This window comes from Pyrus communis, chromosome 8, assembly GCF_963583255.1.
Source record: "Pyrus communis chromosome 8, drPyrComm1.1, whole genome shotgun sequence".
NCBI lineage: Eukaryota > Viridiplantae > Streptophyta > Magnoliopsida > Rosales > Rosaceae > Pyrus > Pyrus communis.
This window is the reverse complement of record NC_084810.1, coordinates 15,518,832-15,526,734: the sequence shown is the minus strand read 5'-3', so window position 1 is coordinate 15,526,734 and position 7,903 is coordinate 15,518,832. Positions and strand designations below refer to the sequence as shown.

At 33.4% G+C, this 7,903-nt stretch overlaps 1 long non-coding RNA gene across 1 annotated transcript; it reads left to right on the top strand.

The window, feature by feature from the left end:
* Positions 1-6,435: 6,435 nt before the first annotated feature.
* LOC137741683 (uncharacterized) lies at positions 6,436-7,269 on the top strand. The gene is made up of 3 exons (XR_011069325.1): positions 6,436-6,489; positions 6,621-6,661; positions 7,000-7,269. It is a non-coding gene; the product is annotated as an uncharacterized lncRNA (long non-coding RNA).
* Positions 7,270-7,903: the final 634 nt, after the last annotated feature.

Sequence of the window (7,903 nt, the reverse complement as noted above, 5' to 3'; positions counted from 1 at the left end):
CTGGGGTTAAAATCCCTAATTGTTTCTAAATTAATTTCGATACTTTGACTCACAAATTCCACATAGCATAATTACGTATTGCATGAACAAATATATAGATTGATAAAATATATGAACATATATACAATATATATATATATATATATATATATAATTGAAGGGAAACTATAAATATAGGGATTCATGCATCATGGAGAATGTTTTCATGCTTCAAGGTTTTTTCAAATATCTTAATTTATTTTAAAAAAACTTGATTGGCAGAAAACAACTAACCTTTTGAATTTGTAGAAGATCTTTCTCGAAAAGCTGGAATTGCATCTCCAATGTGTTGTATCACATTCAACAAAGAAAAAAAAATTAAATTGAATCAATAGCATGTAGATAAATTCAATAAAATAATAAATTTATCATAAAAAGAATGATTAAAATGTAATACTCCCCTGATTGAAGAACAAACTCTTTATAGCGCAACGTCAAGAACGTGCTATTGATGTGTTGTAGGCATAATTTACTGAACGATTATGGAAGCCATATAGAGAGGGGGTGCAACATATATAGAGAGAAGAGAGATATGTGTAATTGTGAGGTGTGTTCTATTTCACCCCATTGTGCCGTTATTTATAGTAGTACGGAAGGAAATAGGATTACAACTCTAATAGGAATTAAACTACTAAAGGGAATATACAAGATATCCCTAGATACACTAGGATTTACACAATTATATTCCTAATCCAATAGGACTGCAACAGTTTTCAGAATTTTATTCCCATTTTTTTTAGTACATCAATGTTTTTACACTAAGGAGATGGGGAGTTCGGCTAAGCCACATAGTGGGCAGCCTAATTTGGTATCGAATTCGCCATCAATGAGATTCAAACCTAAGGCCTCTCACTTTCAAGTGAAGAGGAATACCACTAGAGAAATTAATTGGACTAATTAGACCTATCAAAATTCATGTTTTATTATTATTATTATTATTTTTTTGTGGTGCCACAGATACGTTCATTAAAATTAACCAAAAAATTATTGGACCAAAATATGGGTACATTTTTGAAAACTACAAACAATAAAATAAAATAAAGTACTAGGCTTGATAACATTATCAATGAAATAGAATGTACCTATATAAGTTTAAAAATGAATTAAGTAAAATTGAATGGATTTTACAAAATGGATACATTTTACATTAAGAAAATGGTTATTTTTTTTAATTAAAAAAAGGTACATTTTAAATATAACAAATTTCTATATTTATGATACACTCCTACCCAAAATGTTCACCTAGACTCCAAATCCAGCTGTGCTGGCTGACACTAAGAAGGTGACGAAGCTATTAAGTGACTAAATGCAAGAGTGCGCATGGAGCGGAATTGAACCCATTTCACACGATATGTCACAGCATAAGCATAGCACATTAAAAGTAGAATAAGGATTATACCATCGAAGGTACCCTCCTATACCAACATTTGCCCAGAATCCTCCTCGACATAGAAGGTCTGCCACTAACACTTAGAGGGGTGAAAAACAAGGGTGAGTGGGCCTGAAAATAAAGTTTTCTAAAAATCTTTTCAAAAATGTATAACCCCTCACCGTAAAACACGTACAGTTTCCAAATATATATACTACATATAGTATGAAAACACTTACCATAAACAGTAATATTTCAGAATTACAGTGAATAGCAATATTTCATATATAAAGCATATAACATCTAGTGATCGCAGTATCTCGCAGAACGAACATATAATATCTGGTGCTCATCAACATATACTGGCACACAAGCTCATGCAGAGATATTTTGACATGAACAGGACTGGGTGTAATAATGATTTACACTTTAGTACTACAAACACGTGAAGACTGGCGCTATGTGCATTACGTATGAGTCCTAATTGCCTATAGGAATCTAGGATAAGACTGGCACCTACAATGGATCAAAAGTGAACGTACGGTGCAAAGTGAACATACATGTAAAGACTAACCTTGGCCCAGGCAAGCATTAACACTAGTGTAGCATGCATAATGAGCAATTAACATAAATATGATCATGCAACAGTAATTCGATAATTATAGTATAAAATACTATTCATGGCCACAAATATAATATGGAATCCCATAGTAATACGCATACCTATGCATCCCGTAGGATTTACGATAATTTCATAAATTCTGTCAATCCACTAATTCTTATAAACGTTAGTCTAATCTAGGCGTGGCGTAGAAAGTACTTTATTAAATATATATGTATAGGGAAACTAAACAAATATATAATATTTAAAAGCAAAGACCCGCTCACAGTTACTTGCAATGTCACATCCGTTTGAGCTAAGAATGCTAGAGTCGCCGAAAGTAATCTCACATAAGTATAATATTTGGACCCATTAGTAAAACTCAACTAGAATGATTAAATTTGGGAAAATTGAGTATTTCACTAAATGGATGCTCAAAACGGACTCGGAGCGTCGAAATTAGCCTAATAGGATTCCTAGGAAAATTTCGTAAAAGTGAATGCAGGAAATATTCTAGAGAATATTCTATATCCATTTTGAAAATGGGTCGGGTTAGATTTGGTTCAGATCGTGGATTCGAGTTACAGATCTTCTGGTTTTCTTTTTTTTGGGTAATAGGTTGGGTCGACTCGTTTGGGCTCGTAGGTTGCACGCGCAAGACCAATGAAGAAGAAGGTTGGAATTTGTAGGGGAAAGCCAGAAAACTTCCAAGAGCCATAACGGGTTCATTCCTCAACCAAAATCAAAGATTTAAAAGCCAAAATGAAGCTAGGGAGATAAGGATTTAAAATAAACCTAAATGGGACTAAGTCGTGGTTGGAATTGGCAGAAAAATGCCTGCAAAAACTCGGGCTCCTCTCTGGGAAACCAGGGAAAGGCATCCCCGCGTGGTTTCTGTCCCTAAATCCTAAAAACACATGCCTATAACCTCAAAATCTTTCATAAATGATGAAAACGAAGATAGAGAGGGTTCTCAAGGTGTACCCTTGTAAGGAATTCGATAGCTCGCTGAAAAACATGGTGTCGGCGATGGTTTGTTTGATTACAGAGGAGAGATGAAGGAGGGCATTTGGTGGAGTCGAGTTCATCGAAGTGGGGAGGCGAGTGGTGGTGCCTCAGTTGTTGACAAAGAACAAAGGGAGTTTGAGTTAGTTTGAGGGAGGAGAGAGTTAAAGCGAGAGAGAGATGGGGAGAGTGTTTGAGACGAGAAAGAGATGGGGAAAAAGATAGACAGAGAAAGAAAGAGTTTGAGAGTGTTGGGGAAAGAGTGCCACGGGGTAGGAGAGTGAAGGAAAGGTTGTGTGTGGGTCCCACTAAACAAAACAATAATAAAATAATGAGGAAATATCTAGGACAGTGAATTTACTAAATTGCCCATCGCTTCGTTGTTCCATAAAATCTCCATCGTAACTTCAATTTTGATTTTGCTTGCGCCCACGTGTTCATAGCAATGAGTACTACATGAATATAGTAAAATAGTAGCTCATACACGTCATAAAATGATGGCCAACAATCTCGCCTCTAAGGGCATGTTCGTCAATTCCTTGTAGAAATAAAATATTGTAAAATTAGGGACGGGTCCTAACAATTAAAGAATGGGTACAGTTAAGATTTTAAAAAATTGAAGAATTATATGAATCGGTATATTTAAATTAAAAAAATTAATGGGTACAAACTTATTCTAATTTTTTTTTTTTTTGGGAAATATTTTGAATTGAAAATTAATTAGGAGTTTAATAAGGGTGTGAATATTAAAACTCTAAATCAATCACTAATTTTATTTTCAAAAATTATGTAACTGACATGTAAATTCAATAATACATTCAGGGAACTGCTAATTTAGTCCCTAAAATATCACCTCAATGAAAATTAGGTCCCTAAACTATTTTTTTTCAAAAAAATATGTCCTTAAATTATAAAAATCTACCAACTACATCCCTAATATTAGAATCAAAACTACTATATTCAATTTTCTATCAATCGAAGTCATGTTACTTGCATGTGATACACATTGGAGGGTAGATTGATATTTTTTTTCATGAAGAAATAGTGTGTGGAGTTAAATTTGGGGAGTAACTTAGACGTTATATTCACAACCTATATGAAATGTTAAGGGCTCATAGGCAAGAAAATGATGGTATTATACTCTAAAGTGTGTTAAGTGACTTAAGTTGATGAAAAATTGGATAAAATAGCTCTAAATATAATAGTAAGGATGAAATTATCAATTTTAATGAATTTAGGGACTTATTTTATTGAAAAAAAAAATAATCTAGGGACCTAATTTCCACTGAGGTGATAGTTCAAAAACTAAATTGGCACTTCACTTATACATTTATATCAGGGACTTTGATTAAATACTGAAAACCACCGAACCATTTAATGTCATTCCAAATTGGTCTCAGCATTTTTGATAATTCCAAACAAGTACCTAACCTATTGAAAATGTTGCATCCATTGAGCTCTAGCTAAAATATGTTAAAATAACTAGGGTATACTTTGTCTACAAAATCAATAGAAGGTCATGAAAGTATAGCCTCTACCAACTAACAGTCACCACCATCCCCATCATGCCATCACCTCCAATCCCAACACAAAACCACCAAGTCCACCTTAAAATTCAAGTCGTCAATATCAAGAAGAAGGTCATGAAGGTTGCTGAAATAGTATGGACTGCCATGTTGCAGCCGCCACCATCTTCACCACCTACAAAGAAGAACTAAAAGCTTTATGAGCCGAGGATCAATGTACGAGGAAAACACATGAGCAGAAACAAGCCCCTTAAAACCCTATTTGAATTCTTAACCCTCTCCTTTGTTAGAAGATTGTCGTCCTGATATAATTTCAATTTGGGTAAATTTTCGATTCAATTCAAAACCCGTTTGATCATTGGGTTCCATATTGTATAATCTATGTTTGAAATTTAGATTTTGAGGCAACTCATTAATGTTGACCATGATATACCCAGTTTGTGGGTTTTGAATATAATTTATGTTTTAAAAATTTAATTGGGGCTTAATGGATGTGACATTTTTAATAGGTTGGGTACTTGTTTGGAATGTTTAAAAAGAGAGACCAATTTGGAATGATGCTAAAAGGTTGGGAGCTTTTAGGAACTTAAATCTTATTCTTAATGTATGTTGTATTTTCAAAATAGGATTCCTTGGATGCCAAATATTTTATTTCTTACATATTTTTGTACTCGTGACAATTATAACTATGTGGAGGCGTGTTTCCTTAAGATGACACTAAAACAATTATAATTTGTTATTATATATGGAGTTAATTCCAATACATAATCAATCCCAAGTTGGAACCGAAATTTTTTATGACTTTAAAGAGGTCCGACTTTAAGAAGGTTATTCTATCATAGAGGATTACTTTAGACTTTAGAGAGGTTTTACTCTATACATACATATACATATTTACCGTATACATACATATACATATTTACTCTATACATACATACATACATATATATATATATATAGGGAATTGCTATTAGCACTCCAAAAATCTCATTTGGTACTCCAAACTTTCAATAAATAGAAAGAAAAATACACTTATGAGGAGTGTCGAATGAGATTTTTGGAGTGCTAATAACGATATTTATATATACTAAAACCCAAACTCTTGGTTACTATTCATTAATAGTAAAATGGCGAAAATGACCCTCAATTTTTTCATCCTCTTCGTTTTGATGATGCATTTCTACAATAATGTGACCGTTTTGCCCTTTTGGTTCTACATGTCTTTCATCGCTAGGTGCTTTGGCTTTGATTGTTCGAGATATTTCTTTCCGTTTTTTCTCTTGACTTCGGGCTGGTTTGGTATTGCTGTGCTTTGAAAAAAAGTTGCTTCTGCTGTGCTGTGAGAATAAGCGGCTGTGAAATAAAGCAGCAAAGTGTTTGGTAAACATTTTTGTAAAAGTGCTTTTGAAAAAAAAAAAAAAAAAAAAAGAGCAGTATTATAGTGTTTGGTAAACTTTTCTATAAAATAGATGTGAAAAAAGCCAGTTTTTCAAAGCTGGGTTTTGCAGCTTCTTGTTTTTGGCTTTTTTTCACCCAAAACTGTGAAAAAAAAGCTGAAGCTGAATGTTTCCCAAACACAAAAAGGCTCCCAGCTGTTTTTGATACCAACTTTTTTCAGAATCACCTCAGTACCAAACCAGGTCTTCCCCTCCCATGTATAACCTAGCTTCCCTACCGCGATCTCGCCTTCGATTCCAACAAGTTTGATCAATCTCGCCCCTCAATTCCCTTCATAATCCTCCTTTTCCGGGCCTCTCTGCCCATCCGTCCTGAACGAAACTACAGATCGACTGCTTCCCCTGAAATCAAACCCTAATTTTGCCCCCAAATGAATTCAAACGCAGCCAAACTCGAACCCCTGCAAATGTTTTTTCTTTTAAAAGGTTTGGATCGGTGCCGATTAATGTTGGATTTTGTAAGGCTGGATTTCTTACCTCTAAGATTTGTTGGTGAGTTTTTAAGTTTTTTTTATTAATTATGTTTTAACTTTTTTGTAATAGTTTTTTATGTTGAGATGATTAGTGGTCAATTTTTTTATTTTTTTTTAATTTGATTGTGGGTATTTTCTCTATATTGTTAGATCTGTGGCACGATGTGTCTCCAAATCACCACCAATGGAAGGTAATTTGAGAATCGTGTAAGATTAATCCTCAAATTTCGAATTTTTTTTTTTTTGATTTCTCTTAATGCATGTTTAAGATTCGAGTTCATGGATGTGATTTCAGACGGATTTCAATCTGGATTGCCTAGATAAGTAAGTTAATAAGAATCAAGATTATTGAAAGAAAAATGAATAAAAATCAAAGTCGCACAGTATTTGGTATACTTTCTGTGTAAAGGAGCCGAAATTATAGTAATCTTCCTTTTATTTGATAGTTGTGGTAGGTATAATATTATGGTTTTCCTATCTGTTAATAGGGGTTTGGGAGTTCACTAAAATTGTTTCGAATTTGCTTTAGTTTTGATCAGAAGAGGACGCACAGGCAGCTGGTTTGGAGACTTGGCTCGATTTTCGACGGGGGACAAAGATTCAGATGGTATACTCTACTTCTATTTGTCCATTTCTTTGTGTAATTCAATTCAATGTTCTTTGTTTTCATGAAACTAAATGCGTAGTAGTGATACTAATATTCAATTCTCTAGATGCATGTGCTTCTTCTTCTGATGTAGCACATTCGATAGATAATAAAGCTGTACAATTGCACATTCGATAAAACATCCTGTCTTCCTTTGCCGATAAACCGAATGATTATGAGCTTCCAATCCTTTGAGCAGTATTTTTACCAATTGTTTTTTTTGTTGAGTAAACCAATTCTTTTTTATTAAAGGAAAGAATGCTTTTACCAAATCGCTTACAAAATTCATAAACATGCTCACCTGTATACAGGTTTTCTACAAAAGATCATCCTATTTTTCAATGCATAGTCAATCAGTGGTCCAAATTGTTCACTTTTAGAATTTCTTTCAAGAATACAAATAATCAGCTAAACCAACAATTGATTATTTGTTCGATTGTTTTGACATTTTCATTACAATTTTGTCTAATGAGTTGTGATTTTGTACATATTTTAGGATTTGAATGATTGGTTGCGAGAACAACTCTTGAATATGAAGGTTAAATATAAGCATAGTTTCGATCACTAACATGCATTATGCATAATGAGAATAAAACTTTACAAAGATATAATAATACATAGAACTCCAAAATACTCGATTGGACCAGAATAATTTAATAGGTTTTGACTTCGTTGGGAGATGATCAAAAGAATTGAAAACAAAGAGAAGAAACAACAATGAAACTGAATACATAGTAGTCATACTAATATTCAATTCTCTAGATACATGTGCTTCTCTTTGTGATGT